This window comes from Phyllobates terribilis, unplaced genomic scaffold (genome assembly GCF_046119375.1).
Source record: "Phyllobates terribilis strain yellow unplaced genomic scaffold, ASM4611937v1 Scaffold_9__5_contigs__length_417890890, whole genome shotgun sequence".
Classification (NCBI taxonomy): domain Eukaryota; kingdom Metazoa; phylum Chordata; class Amphibia; order Anura; family Dendrobatidae; genus Phyllobates; species Phyllobates terribilis.
Window position 1 is genome coordinate 351,365,847 of NW_027362769.1, and position 18,016 is coordinate 351,383,862.

General features: G+C 45.3%; 1 protein-coding gene across 4 annotated transcripts in view; it reads right to left on the reverse strand.

Annotated features, from left to right (window-relative positions):
* MAD1L1 (mitotic arrest deficient 1 like 1) overlaps nucleotides 1-18,016 on the reverse strand; it is a 751,355-nt gene that overhangs the window by 240,202 nt on the left and 493,137 nt on the right. The window lies entirely within an intron of this gene.

Genomic DNA, 18,016 nt, shown 5'->3' on the forward strand with positions numbered 1-18,016 from the left:
AATAGAAATCATCGTCAGATGTATAAGGCGGCCCCACACATACAAAGTACCGTAATATTCATAATACGTTGATGTTTATGGTAAAGGGGTCTTTGGCTTCCTTTAGGTACCAAGACCAAGATGCAACTACTTCCTCTGCATCCCTAATACTCTACAGATGATTATAATGCATGTTTTGCTCATTATATTTGTATTAATAAAATTAAAAAATATATATATTTTTAATTTTTCCAGATTTTGATACTTGGAAGATCCCAAGTAGCAGAGGTATTGCGGAGAACAGGGGCTTATTCTTTGCTGATCTGTTCCGTTCTCAGCTGGGAAAAAGTTATTGGAGGAAGGGCTTAGACAAGGGGATGGGCTTTATATTGATTTTGTACTACTGAAAAAAGGCAGAGGGGAGAGGCTCATGCTGCAGTCAGTTGTTATAGTCAGACATAAATGATTGTGCTAGGGAGGGAATGATTTCTCTCTTTGGACATGCAAGAGATTAATCATTTCCTTAGCTTTAAAGTGTTTAGCCAGACATACACATTAGATATCTGTCGGCTCAACAATGCTTAGGCTGATTGTTGGCCAACAGCCATCTCTCACAAACACCGGAGCCTCATTCAGCCGAATGCTCCCATGTTCTCTATAAGCCGCCGGTCATGTGTTGGCCAGTGGCTCGGCTTATCTCCAAGAGAACAATACAATTGGCAATCCGAAATGGAGCATGTCCAACCAACCTCTCACCCCGACGATCAGTCAGTCGGTGCCCCCATACACATTAGCGTGTCAGCTTAACTTGCTAATATCGGCCAATATTAATCTATTGTGAATGTGGGCCTTTGTCTCCTCATATGGAATGGGTAAAATTGCAAAGTGCTGGTAAAAACAAGCATCTGTCAAGCTAGGTAAGGGAAGGATCAAGTGTATGACGATGGAAAAGGGGGGAAGCCCAACAACTAAGAAAAGAGAGAGTGGAGACCCCTAGGCAGTTCTAAAAACACCCTGACTACCCTACCGTCCCTAAATAGGTTCCGCACCTATCTCCCGAGCAGGATACCTAATCCCTAACTGTCCCTAGAGCTAGGCCCTAGGTAGGGAGGGGTGAGCACTAGTCAACCCCCACTGCAACTGAGGGCAAACAAAGAAAAAAGACAAGGGGATACAATTAGCTTGAGAAGACACCAGAGAGAAGACAACAATAATCCACCACGAAACTCCAAGAAGAAACTAGCCGACTGCTAGTACTCCAGGCCTGAGTAGGGGAAAATAGTTCCATCACCGGCAACTCTCTGGAGACCCTGAGGGTTTTTAAATATCGAGCAAGGGTGTGTAAATTAGCAGCAGAAGGTCGAAATCACTGCTTGGTCCTACCGAGAGAAGAATACCACTACACTACAGAGATGAAAGGATCAAGAAGGTGTCTGCAAAGCCAAGCGCAGCGACCTTTTACAGCCGGATCCAGAACGACTGTCTGTCAAACCTGATACACCCGTGACAGCATCTATGTAGTTTACTTGCCATTAATAATCCTTTCTATTCTAAAGAACTGAAGGATTTTTTTGTATTGATTATCATTTTTGTTGACAGTTACCAGCCACTGCTGCAGTTCTATTAGCAGTGGGTAGTCTCATAGGCAAGGAGAACAGGACTGAAAGATCTTTGCTATATCTTTTTTAAGCATTGGTCCGAAACTTGTGGAATCTCTAGATCTGGAGAGCTTCAGTGTCCCTGCGCTCCTCTGATTCTGCAGAGGGAAAGCTGCCTTTGCTTGTAGCATTTGAGAGTGCACAGTCTGGGCCAGAGGTGCAACCGTGCTGCAAGTCTGAATCAGGAGTGCACTGCCACTACCCCGGCAAGCAGGAAGCTCGAGAGCGGAGCACTGCGTTTCAATGACATGAAACTTTTTTTTTTTTTTTACTATGGGCATAAAAACTAAAAACAGGCAATTATTAACAGAGACAACTTCCTGCTTGTTCTACCAGTCGTCAGAACAGAGCAATCACTGACCGCTCCTGCCAGGGTTTTGACTGCCTCAATTCAACAAAGCAGCTCTTCCTCTTCCGGGCTGCTCTGTCAACGGGGCATGATTGGCAACATCATTCTGATTGATAGTCGGCTCCCCGCAGTTAGGCAGCAGGGAGTCAGCTGTCACTCAGAATGACGCTAGCAATCATGCCCAATCAACAGAGCAGAATGAAAGAGAAGCCGCTACTCTGTTGATGTGACGTCAGTGGAAGCCGCTGTATTGCTGGCAGGATTGGTCTGTGCTGGCACAGATCGGCGTCGGGCACAACAGGTAGGTGGTTAGCAAAGACACAGTAAAAAAAACAATAGTCCTGGATAACCTCGTTAATTGTAATACAAGACATAATTGAATCTAGTAGAGGAGGGAAAAAAAGAAGAAAGTGTTGAGATTTTTTATTTTACATTTTTGTGAATTTTCCATTTAATGTTCTTTAAAAAAAATTTTGACACATCACATTCTTAGAAAATATTATTTATGCAACAGGTCAGTGGAAGAAAGATTTCATTTATTTGAGAGTGCACAGGCTCAGTCCTATAAAGGCCTGTTTTATGAGCTGGGAAAATAGATTTTTACATTCCTGGTAGAAGAGTTAGTGAGTTATTTGTGCAGCAAAACCAGAAAGAAAGATTGAGAATGATGTGCGGAGCCGAGACTGTAGCCTGGAAATGACTAATCCGGCCTGTTCTCTGCTACCAGTCAGGTTTATAAAAGCTGTGGAGTAGATGATAAATTTTGCTGAGCAAAACCCTGCTCTCCATCTCCATAATCAGATCATTTTTGGGAATACATTTAGGTTAGGACTAGTGTTGAGCCACCCCCGTAGTGTTCGGGTTCGGTTCGGTTCGTCGAACACCGGGATGTTCGAGGAACTGTTCGTCGAACTGTTCGTCGAACACCTTAGAACACCGTTAAAACCAATGGCAGGCAAACAAAAACACATAGAAACACATAGAAAACACCTGCAAAGGTGTCCAAAAGCTGACAAACTGCTCAGAAGACACTCTCTTTAAAAAAGCCGGCTGGCAAATTCAGCAGCGGCATACACCGGTACCCGACAATTTAGACAAGAAGGAATAGAGCATCACACATAGATTAGATAGATAGAAACATGTCAGTCACACATATAAGAAGCACAGTGACAGTGTTGGTTACTGCACTTGTCATTTAGTGTAAAGGATTTATTAAAAAAAATATTAGTGTTTTCATGCACCGTCTCTTTAAAAAAGCCGGCCGGCAATTCAGCATCTGTACCCGACAATTTAGAACAGAAAGAATAGAGCTTCACACATAGATTAGATAGATAGAAACATGTCAGTCACATATATATGAAGTACAGTGATAGTGTTGGTTACTGTACTTGTCATTTAGTATTAAAATAAAGGATTTATTATTAAAAAAATTGGCGTGGGGTTCCCCTTAATTTTAGGCTCTAGCGGAGGTTAAGCAGACGGCTGGGGCAGATGTTTGAAGCCTAGGAAGGAGGTAATACCCACGGAGCTTCCCAGGCTACTAATATCAGCCCCCAGCTGAATACATAGCCTTTACTAGCTATTAAAATGGGGGACCCCCCAAAAAAAATGACGTGGGGTCCCCCCTAATTTAATAGCTAGCAAAGGCTAGGCAGACAGCTGGGGGCTGATATTAATAGCCCAGGAAGGGAGCCATGAATATTGGCCCCCTCCCAGGCTAGAAACACCAGCCGTCAGCCGCCCCAGAAATGGCGCATTCATAGGATGCGCCAATTCTGGCACTTAGCCTCGCTCTTCCACGCTGCCCTGGTGCGGTGGCAGGGGGTAATAGGGTTGGGGTTGATGTCAGCTTATAATGCCAGCTGACATCAAGCCCAGGTTAGTAATGGAGAGGCGTCTATAAGACACCCCCATTACTAACCCCATAGTCAAAGTTAAAAAAAACACAAACACCCAGAATAAAGTCCTTTAATTGAAATAAAGACACAATCCTTTATTGTTCTAAATTAAACCATACTTACCATCACGCCCATTCCAGCTGAAGCCAACGATCTCCTGCAATAAAAGAAAAATAATAAAGCAACCTGATCCTTACCTTTCCATGGTTCCCACGACAGCTTCAGCTCTGCTACATCGAGATGACAGGCTGGACCGCAGCAGAACGCTGCCATCCAGCCTGTCATCCCGCAGACACTGAGAAGCGCAGGCTTGCTTGCGCTGCTCAGCGTCTCTCTGTGACGACATCCAGAGGAGCCGAGTTCATGTCCAATGAACTCGGCTCACCTCATACACGTCACTGACAGCGTGGGAAAATTCTCACGCTGAAGCGCTGATTGCAGGAGAATTTTCCCACGCTGTCAGTGACGTGCAGGAGGTGAGCTGAGTTCATTGGACATGAGCTCACCTCATGCACATCACTGACAGCGTGGGAGAATTCTCCTGCACTCAGCACTTCAGCGTGAGAATTTTCCCACGCTGTCAGTGACGTGCATGAGGTGAGCCGAGTTCATTGGACATGACCTCGGCTCATCTGGATGCCGTCACAGCGAGACAGTGAGGAGCGCAAGCATGCCTGCGCTTCTCAGTGTCTGCGGGATGACAGACTGGATGGCAGCGTTCTGCTGCGGTCCAGCCAGTCATCTCGATGTAGCAGAGCTGAAGCTGTCGTGGGAACCATGGAAAGGTAAGGATGAGGTTGGTTTATTATTTTTCTTTTATTGCAGGAGATCGTTGGCTTCAGCTGGAATGGGTGTGATGGTAAGTATGGTTTAATTTAGAACAATAAAGAATTGTGTCTTTATTTCAATTAAAGGACTTTATTCTGGGTGTTGTGTTTTTTTTAAATACTTTACTAGAAATTCATGGCGGTCATGTCTAATACTGGCGTGACCCCATGAATTTTGGGCTTGGGGCCAGCTGATAATACCAAGCTGGCCCTAACCCCTTTATTACCCAGTGAGCCACCGCACCAGGGCCCTGGATGAGTTGGGTACAGCGCCAGAAGATGGCGCTTCTATGAACGCGCCATTTTCCGGGGTGGCTGCGGACTGCAATTTGTAGCGGGGCGGGGCCCAGAAAGCTTGGGCCTCCCTGCGCTGCAGATTCCAGCCCCCAGCTGCCTAGTTGTACCTGGCTGGACACAAAAATAGGGCGAAGCCCCACGTACTTTTTTTTTAATTATTTCATGAAATTCATGAAATAATTTAAAAAAAATTGACGTGGGGCTTCGCACTATATTTGTGTCCAGCCAGGTACAGCAGGCAGGAACGGGCTGCCCCCAACCACCAGCTGCCTATTTGTACCTGGCCGGACACAACAATATAGGGAAGCCCTTTTTTTCTTAATTATTTCATGAAATAATTTAAAGAAAATTGACGTGGGGCTTCGCCCTGTTTTTGTGTCCAGCCAGGTACAACTAGGCAGCTGGGGGCTGGAATCCGCAGCGCAGGGAGGCCCAAGCTTTCTGGGCCACCCCCGCTGCAAATTGCAGTCCACAGCCACCCCGGAAAATGGCGCGTTCATAGAAGCGCCATCTTCTGGCGCTGTACCCAACTCATCCAGGGCCCTGATGCGGTGGCTCACTGGGTAATAAAGGGGTTAGGGCCAGCTTGGCATTATCAGCTGGCCCTAAGCCCGAAATTCATGGGGTCACGCCAATATTAGACATGACCACCATGAATTTCTAGTAAAGTATTTAAAAAAAACACAACACCCAGAAAAAAGTCCTTTAATTGAAATAAACACACAATTCTTTATTGTTCTAAATTAAACCATACTTACCATCACGCCCATTCCAGCTGAAGCCAACGATCTCCTGAAATAAAAGAAAAATAATAAAGCAACATCATCCTTACCTTTCCATGGTTCCCATGACAGCTTCAGCTCTGCTACATCGAGATGACAGGCTGGACCGCAGCAGAACGCTGCCATCCAGCCTGTCATCCCGCAGACACTGAGAAGCGCAGGCTTGCTTGCGCTCCACAGTGTCTCTCTGTGAGGGCATCCAGATGAGCCGAGTTAATGTCCAATGAACTCGGCTCACCTCATGCACGTCACTGACAGCGTGGGAAAATTCTCCTGCACTCAGCGCTTCAGCGTGGGAGAATTCTCACACTGAAGCGCTGAGTGCAGGAGAATTCTCCCACGCTGTCAGTGACGTGCAGGAGGTGAGCTGAGTTCATTGGACATGAGCTCACCTTATGCACGTCACTGACAGCGTGGGAAAATTCTCCTGCACTCAGCGCTTCAGCGTGGGAGAATTCTCACGCTGAAGCGCTGAGTGCAGGAGAATTCTCCCACGCTGTCAGTGACGTGCAGGAGGTGAGCTGAGTTCATTGGACATGAGCTCACCTTATGCACGTCACTGACAGCGTGGGAGAATTCTCCTGCACTCACAGCTTCAGCGTGAGAATTTTCCCACGCTGTCAGTGACGTGCATGAGGTGAGCCGAGTTCATTGGACATGAACTCGGCTCATCTGGATGTCGTCACAGAGAGACGCTGAGCAGCGCAAGCAAGCCTGCGCTTCTCAGTGTCTGCGGGATGAGAGGCTGGATGGCAGCGTTCTTCTGCGGTCCAGCCTGTCATCTCGATGTAGCAGAGCTGAAGCTGTCGTGGGAACCATGGAAAGGTAAGGATGAGGTTGCTTTATTATTTTTCTTTTATTGCAGGAGATCGTTGGCTTCAGCTGGAATGGGCGTGACGGTAAGTATGGTTTAATTTAGAACAATAAAGGATTGTGTCTTTATTTCAATTAAAGGACTTTATTCTGGGTGTTTGTGTTTTTTTTAACTTTGACTATGGGGTTAGTAATGGGGGTGTCTTATAGACGCCTCTCCATTACTAACCTGGGCTTGATGTCAGCTGGCATTATAAGCTGACATCAACCCCAACCCTATTACCCCCTGCCACCGCACCAGGGCAGCGTGGAAGAGCGAGGCTAAGTGCCAGAATTGGCGCATCCTATGAATGCGCCATTTCTGGGGCGGCTGACGGCTGGTGTTTCTAGCCTGGGAGGGGGCCAATATTCATGGCTCCCTTCCTGGGCTATTAATATCAGCCCCCAGCTGTCTGCCTAGCCTTTGCTAGCTATTAAATTAGGGGGGACCCCACGTCATTTTTTTGGGGGGTCCCCCATTTTAATAGCTAGTAAAGGCTATGTATTCAGCTGGGGGCTGATATTAGTAGCCTGGGAAGCTCCGTGGGTATTACCCCCTTCCCAGGCTTCAAACATCTGCCCCAGCCGTCTGCTTAATCTCCGCTAGAGCCTAAAATTAAGGGGAACCCCACGCCCATTTTTTTAATAATAAATCCTTTATTTTAATACTAAATGACAAGTACAGTAACCAACACTATCACTGTACTTCGTATATATGTGGCTGACATGTTTCTATCTATCTAATCTATGTGTGAAGCTCTATTCTTTCTATTCTAAATTGTCGGGTACCGCTGCTGAATTGCCGGCCGGCTTTTTTAAAGAGACGGTGCATGAAAACACTTATTATTTTTTTTGATAAATCCTTTACGCTAAATGACAAGTACAGTAAGCAGCACTTTCACTGTACTTCGTATATATGTGGCTGACATGTTTCTATCTATCTAATCTATGTGTGAAGCTCTATTCTTTCTATTCTAAATTGTCGGGTACCGCTGCTGAATTGCCGGCCGGCTTTTTTAAAGAGACGGTGCATGAAAACACTATTATTTTTTTTGATAAATCCTTTACGCTAAATGACAAGTACAGTAAGCAGCACTTTCACTGTACTTCGTATATATGCGACTGACATGTTTCTATCTATCTAATCTATGTGTGAAGCTCTATTCTTTCGGTTCTAAATTGTCGGGTACAGGTGTATGCCGCTGCTGAATTGCCGGCTTTTCATGTTTCACTGTTGGCACTGTTCCCATCGATTTGGGCAATCACTGTAATGCCACAACCACCATGGCTGTGGCATTACAGTGAGTGGCAGACAATCCCTGCATGATTGGTGCTCTAAATAGCGCCAGACATGCAGGACACGCTTTTGGTGCACGAACAGTTATCGAACATAACCTCGAACAGCCGAATTTTTTGCAAATCCTTCGGGTTCGTCGAACAACTCGAACACCGCCCAAAACAGCTCGAATTTGAGATTGGCGAACAGTTCTAGTCGAACACCGCTCATCTCTAGTTAGGACTTCCCCATTGGCCCAGTGCCCCTCTGATAACAAAGTGTCCAGAGCACCAAAAAGGAAAAGTAAGCATTGGGTCAAGCAGGTTTTTCTAATTTTCCAGAGGAAAAAGCTAGTAAAGAGATATTTTCTTAGTCAATATAGATGTGGAATGGGTGCAAGACCCTCTATTAAAACAGGGGACCCTCTTTTCTGGAGAGAAACAAAACCTGCATCAATTTTGTCACCCCCAAAATCCATATTAAATGATCTGTACAGTAATACATCGGACTTGCCCTCCCATAAAAAAATAATACTAGTACTGTACCTGATTCCATTTCAGCGCCTGAGAAACATTTTTTTTTACATGCATATTAAGGGGCTTCGGTGCACGCCTTCTCGTTTTGGCAGTTGAGGGCCTTCCTTCACTTCCTAGTGACAGTGCTCGTTTCCCAGAATGAGCATTGTATGAACCTAGCTTGCGTGTATGCGCACTGACACTGCCTGGCTGTGTGTGTTCGTCTCCTGGTTCCTCTCTGTAGGCGCTGCTCACTAAACTAAGATACCTGGAAAAGTAGGGATCAACATCTGCAAAGAGAAGCCAGCACAGTGTTTGTGTGCCCAGACTCAGGCAGAGTCAGTGCTCATGTGTACATACATGAAGACTAAGTTTAGCCCTGGATAGTGAGCACTATCAATCAAAAGAAGGGGAAGGCACTCAATATGCGAAATGAGGGTGTGCAACGCTGCACCAAACTCTTTGCCATGCCAATGTTTGAATGGATGGGCACAATACAATGCACATAAAAAAAGAAAGAAAAATTAAACGCCAGAATTTTTATCTCCCCCCTCCAAAAAAATAAATAAAAAGTGAACTGAAATGTTTACGTACCAGAGTTGAGCAAAAAGATTTGTAGGACCCTCGTCCAGCATCTATAGCAGTACTCCCTGACAGCCAGACAAAGTAAGCGCAAACTTTCTTGGCTAGGACATGCCAGCATCCTGGGCTACCCTTGTGATCACTTATGCCACCGCGATGTGTTGAGAACCTAGCAATCATGGAAGGCGCCAAGGATGTCTTGAGAACCTAGCAATTATGAAAGGCACCAATGATCTCTTGAGAACCCCGCAATGTCTTGAGAACCTAGTAATCATGAAAGGCAACAAGGATGTCTTGAGAACCAAGTAATCATGAAAAGCACCAAGGATGTCTTGAGAACCCCACAATGTCTTGAGAACCTAGTAATCATGAGAGGCACCAAGGATGCCAGCATTCGAATGCTGGTAATGTAGGTTTGCACTGCCCTGGTCCGGCTGCCATGGAGTATTGTGTTAATCTTTTTACACTTAGCTCTAGTATGTACCCAAAACAGGTACTAACGAAAACTACATCATGTCATAAAAGAAAGAAAAACCCTCACACAACACCAATTCTCAAAATATGGCAATGTAGCAAAAAAATAAAATAAGTATTTTTGCTGTGCCAAATATATAATAAAAAAAATTGACTCTTGGAGAGCCATAACAAAAAAACACAAAAAATCACTTTCTCAGAGCCCAAAACAGCGGTATCCTCAAGGGGTTAAGGCCAATCTTTTGTAAGTCTTCCTATAGAAGAGTGGATAGTCCTTCTCGGGGATGAATTGAATACATTTCACAATGACACGTCTATGGATTTTATATCTTCGGAACCGTCCGGTGAAGGATAAAGTAATTTTGATCATGTGATCGCCATCTAATCCCCGGCATATTATATTATTATGACTGTGGATATCACGATCGCTCATTCTGCCTAAATGCCAAATCCCACTCTCTGTAAATTACCTCTTCCATCTAAGATATTTAGCCAGAGGTTTTAGCATTTTGCCATGTCTGGAGGATGAAGTTCTCATAAGCTCAGGATGAAGTATCCTGTTAACATGACTCGTGCCGGGATGAATACCCTTGCGCTCAGATAAACAGCCGTCTTCCCCCACGTCTCTGGATACCTGTCTTTGTTGTCACTTGATTTGCAAGTATTGCAGTAGAATTTGCAGTGACAGGGGTTTCATTGTGTTGGTCGGAGTGCCTGATAGAGTCCGCAGAGAAGGGACGCAATTCAGGGGCTGATGATTCATTCGCTGTATTGCTGAGCTGTGGCATCCAAATCGCTGATATGTAAATACAACACTCAAAACGCTTTACATTATCGCCGTTCAGGTTGTCTAGTTTGTAATGATTTAGGAGCCACAAGAAAACCCGCTCTTCAATAACCAGTGCTGGAATTCACTGAAAATTATTGTTCAAGTCACCACTAGTTATGAGTTGATAACCAAAATTACATTTAAAGAGGACCATTTAAAGAGTCCAGTTTTTGCTTTTATTCTATTTCTGCTGCTACCCTGAGTATACTTTTTTTTTTTAAATCCGCCATACGGATCCAGAGATATGGGCCTTTTTATTTAGTGCCAAATCTTATTGTCTTTACTAAGAGGGCATGTCTCACAGGATCCTCTAGGGTGTGTCTTTGCCAAGAGGGCATGTGATGCGCCCCCTGGGCCGTGGGGTACTCGGTGCCGGGCCGGTCGTTGCAAGGAGAGATGTCACAGTGGCGGTGACACGGTCCGTGACCCAGGGCGGTCAATCCAAAGGGGAATATTTACAGGGGATTTATAGTTTTTATATACAGTTCGTGATGCCACCTGTGGTATGCGGCTAAAGGGAGCCGCGGTTGCGGAGCAGGTCCTCTGGAGCTGTTGTTAATGCAGCAGAGTTGGTTTAGCTCTCCACAGGTAGAGCTTAGCTCCAGGGCAGTGTAGATGTTGCTGCTATGGTGTAGTGCAGAGGATGGCGCAGATAATGATCACAGAGAAAGTAAGGTGCAGTCCTCAGGGTTTACTCACGGTTTCTTAAACTTTCAGTTACCAGTACTAGAGTAACTTCCCACGGCGTCCTGTGCTTACTCAGGGAGGGGTTCAGCAAACTCCCAGTTCTCTCCGGAGTAAGTAACGGGACCCCCTTCTGTGTATTCCTTCTGGCCGTCTCCCTGCACCTCACACCTACTGTCCCAATCCAGTGACCGCAGACCTTGCCGGGCAACGTCTTCTCTGTCCCCTGGGTCCTCTATGGCCACCTTCTTGGTGAGATAGATGTGGCTTGTGGCTGCTGTACCTGAAATATTGCAGCCTCCGGTTTCCTAGTTGAGGCTTAAAGAACTCTGCTAGTTTAGGGACTGGTCCCCTCTGTGCGACCTGACCCCTCCACCTCCTGGTAGATTCTGGCTTACTGGTGGCCTCCAGCACTACCCGTACCCCTGGGGTCCCTTCCACGTTCCTGGAGCCTTTCTCCTGCTCCTCTCTCTCTTCAGTCTTGGGCCTCTCGGGCTAGGCCCTCCACCTCCTGAGCAGAGCTCCCACAGAGCTCCTGCTCCTCTCACTGTCCTCCCCTTACTGAACTGAACTCCCAAGATGGCTTCCCTCTTTATACTATTCCTAACAAGCGCTCCCCTGATCTTCTTCTTCAACCCACATCCACTACATGGTTCCCCCTACTTTGGTTCCCCCCACTCCAGCCAGGGACAGGGCTCAGCAGGAAGCGACGCATCTTGCCCCTCCGGCTGGTCTGGAGTAGTGTAGTGTTGGATGCAGGTGTTAGGGTCCCGGGCAGTACTCCTTCCTTACCGGAGAGTGAGATACCACACCTCTGGGTGAGATGCAGTACCTCTGTGGCGACTGAACCCGCAGGGGCGCCACACATGTCTCACAGGATCCTCTGGAGCTGTCTTTGCTAAGAGGGCATGTCTCACAAGATCCTCTGGGGCGTGTCTTTAGGCAGCTCTGCATTATTACCATGTGAGCCACATCCCCTACATAAAGAACCTTCAAATTAGCACTAAATATAAAGGTCTGTATCTCTGAAACTGTATGGTGGAATTAAAAAATAAAATAAAAAAAACAGTATACTAAGGAGATCAGCGTGAATATAATAAGAGCAAAAAATGGCCACTTCTCACCTGGTGACAGATGCCCTTTAAAGACTTATATGGAAGCAATCAGCATATTTGTATTAGCATATAGCATTAGGGAAGAGGATGAGCAAAAGTTCTCCAAAGTGGATTTCCTCCTATCTAATAGACCCAAACTCCTTGTTGATAAACTTCTTAAAAGGGGTTGTTATGATTGGTTTAAGTCCAACACTGGGACTCCCACCAATTGCCTGAACAGGGAACCTGTGACTAGTTTACCCCTGACAGTGTATGTGCCCGCCACTTCACTCCAACGCTTATTTCATCAGTGCCATGGACTTTTAATGGTGCGGTCTTGTGGCCAGCAGAGAAGATATATCTGTACAACGGTTGAAACTCTGCTTTTCTGATCACAGCCCAAAATCATCTGCATAGACACAGAAAATAAAAATCTGTCTGCCTTCACCAGTAGAGGGAGCTAATAATCCATTTGCATACTGTTTATGCAATAAACTCCATCAAGCTTAAGACCCCCATGCAGATTAGATTAATGTCGGCCAAACCCACAGATGTAGACAGGTTTGGGCGATAGTCTAATGTTTTGGAAAGACTGGCCGACTCACGGTCGGGAGTGATGTCGATCGGGCATGTCCGATTTTGTACTGCCGATTGCATTGTTCTCCCACACATGTCACCGGCCCACATGTCAGTCAATGGCATTCTCATAGAGATCACAGGAGCGATCATCAGAACAAGGGTAGGTTGAGATGGCTGTCGGCCGATTGATCGGCTGACAGCCATCTAAAGTGTACGGCTGGCTTAAGGTTTACAAGATTTGGGGCTTGGTTTGTTCTTTTACAGATTTCATCTGCAATACAGTGGGGATGTGAAAGAAAGTCACATTCTTGTGTAAAACCCCTTAGACGATGTGGCCAGTATTGACTGCGGCACCTAATCAGTTGAACAGCCAGGATCAGAGTCATCTCCAATCCATGCTATCTAAGCTGGGTGCCAGCTGTACAATGCATCTAACAAGCACAAGTGATGGCACGGGCACAGCTCCTGTACTGGCACCAATACTGCAGTATAACACCATGCCAAGGATCGAGTTCTTAGACATGTGAATAGAGCAAGATTTGTATCTAGCTTACACCCATGTGAAAAGAGAAAAGATAGTTGTATTTGTCCATATTTGTTTTAGGTCTACAAAGACAAATTTCATTTTAGCTCTAAAATTTATTTTCATCATATCTTTATAGGCGTCAGGGCTCCCTTTTAACAATGCAGTAAAGTTCAAGGGGTTTTCAGCGATTTTGATATTGATGGAATTTCCTTAGGAGGTATCATAGCTGCCACAAGAGGTGGAGAGTTCTCCGACAATGGAAGTCTTCAAACAGAGGCTGGACAGACATCTGTCTGAGATGGTTTAGTCTATCCTGCATTGAGCAGGGGGTTGGACATGATGAACTTGGAGGTCCCCTCCAACTCTAACATTCTAGGATTCTATGTCATCCATATCAGATAAGTGCAGGTCTGAATCCCTACAAACCAACAATCAGCTGATTCAAAGGGCCTACAAACAAAAATTAAGCACATCCATGACCTTTAGGTGTCCAGCAACAGAGGTTGGAAACGTCACCAGTAGGGTTGAGCGGACTCGTGTAAGTTCGGGTTCTTGTACTCGACCAGATCTTTATTCCAAAGTTCGGTTAACAGAACTGTACCCAAACTTGGACCAGAACCCAAACCCCATTGAAAAAAGTGAGAACTTGAACTTTTGAGCTGGAAAAATCTCTCTCTCTCAGATCTCTGAACGTTGCGGGGTGAAGTCTGCGTTCGGAATTTAGAACCAGACACTAACTGTTCGGTACGAATGCCAAACTTTCAATTTCGGGTTTGCTCATCTCTAGGCACCAGCCAATATGCCAAATTATGGACTCCTAAAACCTGGATCTTTCCGCTCAGTCTCGCGTACCTTTATGTGTTCATCACGAAGATCACTTGTATTATAGGAAGAGACTCTGCAGCTCATTCATTGCATTCTTTCAAAAACTTGGCGGCAGATTCCGCTTTATGTGCCGCATAAATCCCGTTTTGTTGCTGGCGAATATGATTTATCCTCATTTTACTCCGCGGTGATGGAAAGCTGTAGAGAAGTTCATCTTCGGCGGAGTTAACACGTTCATAAACTTTATGAGTTTACTTAACTGTACATTAAAAAACATTTTCGACAGCAGCTCATTAACTCGCAATTAGATGAGAAACTAGTAAAGAAAAATAAAATGGCAGAAGTGCATAAACTGGTTGGCAATAGAGCGGACATTTTTATTTAGAGATAAATACACGGGACTCAGATCCACAGTTTTCACGAACCGGCAATACATAAAGTTTGGGGTCAAGGACGCTGAGCCTTGGCAACTGGGACATGGCCGACGTCCAGGAGTCAATCACTGAGTGATGGCTGCAATGTATTATTCATCGGAGGACACTGCCCATGGGCTATCATGCTATAATCAGCACGTACAGCCAAAGCTGCGAGTGTGGATTAGCAGCGATACAGGCTTCTGTTTCCCAGGGTAGGAAAAAAAAAATAAGGACATTGTCAGGATCATAAGCCGAGAGGTCCTGGAGGGCATAATAGAGCTCAGAGCGGGCGCAAACATTACGGGTAGGGATAACACACAAAAAAGCCAAGTAAAACACAACATAAACAGCCAGCGAGGTCTTACAGTTACAACACAACTGCACGTCAATAGAAAGCTTTCATCTAGATCGATAGCATCTGAGAAGGGAGAAAAAATGCTTTGTCTTCAGTAAAAAAAAAAAATTAAATACATCATTCAATTAACCACTTGATAAGCAAGAAGGGATTAAAACAGATCAATAGGATGAATAAAAAAAAAAAAAAAAAAAAGTGCGGACCTCCATCAACAGCGCCACCCTGGTGCACAGGCTGTTTGTGGTATTGCAACTCTAATGAAGCAAACATGACCAATGGAGAAGAGAGGTGCTGTGTATATAATCTCTGACGTGTAGGTGAATATCAAGGATTCTAATAAAAATTCTCTGCGTACAGATATTAAAACTTGACGGCGACATATTTCGTGACACTGAGATTGCGGTATTGCATCAACCTCCTGTGACTGCAGCTCAGACTCGCAAGCGTTTCCAAATAAGTTGGATTTTTTTTCTGTCATTGGGCGCAAGTCACACATAGATTTCAATGCAAACCAAATTGCATCTGCGACCTGTCAAAAAATAGTCGGGCGACCGCAAAACGCAAACAAGTAGCACAGGTGTTTTTGGACACGTCTGAGTATTGCTGTCACTCAACACGTCGCCATGTAGCTCTAGCCTAAAGGTTACTATTCTGTACGGCCTCATTCAGACTTCTGTTTTTCGCATATGATTTTTAACTGTATTTTTCACAGATCGCACTCGCACCTATAATACTAAAAGGAGCTGCTCACAAGTCAGTGATTTTTGGCAGTTCTTGCAAAATCAAGAAGACATGTCCAGTTTTGAATGAGTGTCGGATCAAAATCAGCAACAGAAGTCCATGGGTCCGTGAAAAAAATCAGACAGCACTCGGATGTCATCAGAGTGTGGTCCGATTTCCAAGGACTGCTGGATAGGAGAAGGGGGAGAAAAACTGGTGAATCTCGGACCAAACCTCTGATGAAACTATGACCGAAATCACTTGTAAAACTAGGTCAGTTTTTCTCATACCTGAAAAAAAATGAGATGTGAATGAGCCCTGAGTTTGGTAGCAGCTGTTTGTGCTCCAGAGCTGCTGCTCTTTATGCGACAACATGAAGAAGTAAATTTATGCAGCCATTTTGGAAGATAGATCCTAAAAATTGGTTGGTCACCAATGTACACACAAATGTTTGCCTTCCTCTTCACTCTCTATATCCATCAGGGCTTAGTCGAAGGGTGCAGAATAAAATAATAAGAAAAAACCCTTAATATTTACCTCCCAGACAGGCACACTGTCCCCGGTCATCAGTGCAGTGTCCCCCGGATGATCTAAAAAAGGTCACGTGGCAACTGATTGGCTGCAGCCTTCACAGTTTTGTCCGAGCGGAAGAAGAGGGTATCAGAGTTTTCAAATTATTTTTTTTTTTGCTTCAACCTGGGACTATTAACAAAGGGTTTCCCAGTAGTGGACAACCTCTTTAAAGGAGTAATCCAGCTCTGCTCACTTCCCCATCGGAAGGCCAGTCGGGACCGGTGACACTGTTTGCAAATATCTGGCAGCACGGTGGCTCAGTGGTTAGCACTGCAACCTTGCAGTGCTGGGGTCCTGGGTTCAAATCCCACCAAGGGCAACATGTGCAAAAAGTTATATGTTTTCTCCGTGTTTAGGTGGGTTTTCTCCGGTTTCCTCCCACTCTCCAAAGACATCCTGATAGGGATTTAGATTGTGAGCCCCAATGGGGACAGTGATGATGATGTGGAATTAATGAGTAAAATAAATAAATATCCGCCGAGTCGAAAGGCAGAACTTGGATTGTAAAAATGTGACGATTCCTCTATGAAGCTTCTCTTTAGACAAGCGATAATCTTTAATCCGGCACCCAATTATCCTGAAATCCATATTTATAGGGAACCTTAAAAAGTGAAGTTGTACGTCTACATTCAGTCTATTCTTCATAGCTAAATGGATTCGTAATACACCGAGGACAGGAAAACTAAAATCCCCCTGATCGCACAGGATCACTGATCCCTTATAAAGGATTGTAGCTGCTGGCAGGTAATCAACTCAATGTCTGACTAATTGGGCCAAAGCCTCGTGTCTCCTAGTGGGCAACGTCTCCTCCTAAGGGCTCGCTGGAGGGCATATTAATCGTGCTTTACAAGAGCCTCATGGCATTGTTTACAGGCCAGGCAGACGCTACCCTACAGCTAAATGATGACATAAGCATCGCCTGCAGCGTGCCCTCGATAGCCGCCATGTATTGCACAGCCCGGAGGGGCTAGTTTCTCCACTCCTGATTACACGAGACGTCTCTTTTGGAGATCTTTTCCATTTACCATCCATATGCCTCCAATATCGCCGCTCCCCTACAGCCTATGCATTGAGTCTCCCCTAATAAGACATCTTTCCATTCTGCGGATAGAAGTGGACGCGCAGATCACAGTGCATTTAGCAACGCTGATTAATCCTCTTGGTCTTAAAGTTCAGCTGAAAGGACACTTCTCGTTCCCCCGCGACGTATGAGCGCCTGATTAAAACAGTGAACTCGGCAATAAAAGGTGAATTTTATATTGACGGCGGCATCCAAGGCTTCTTTTGGCTCCGGGCATAGTTGTCCTCAAAAAGCTACCTTTTTTTCTGCTATTTGCCAAGTATTATGAGCTGTTCTTATTTATTAATAATATAGTTAAATTCTGCATTGTGCCATTCCTCTATTATTCCTCCTGGAAATGTTATTAAAAAATTCAGAGCAGGGTGCTAGCATTCGGACTGGCCCACAGGAGGACAGGGGAATTTTCCGGTGGGCCCCCATGCAGGAGTGGCCACCACCCTCTTATATGCGCAGTCAGTGTCAGACTGAAGAAGACAGGGCCCACCAGAGGATTTGATTCTGAGGGCCCAAATTTCTCCCCCACTCAAGAGCCCCATAGCAGCTGCAAGGTTTGCACTATGAACTCTCCAGAAGGAGAAGGCAGGGCCCACCGGAGGATTCTCCGGTTCTCTGGTGGGCCAGTCCAAACCTGTGTGCAGTACTTGGAACAATATGCTTGATTTCAGCAATGAAACGTCATTGCCTTTTCACCCAAACACCTTCAAATTAGCGGATTTAGGTTCGAGAACATTCTCCGGAAATGGAAAAGCTCTGGTTTATGCCTTAGTGCCGCACAGGAGGGTGACTGAAATGACAGCCGGGTAATTAAAGCACGTCATATCTCCAGCCTGATATCTCCTTACTGC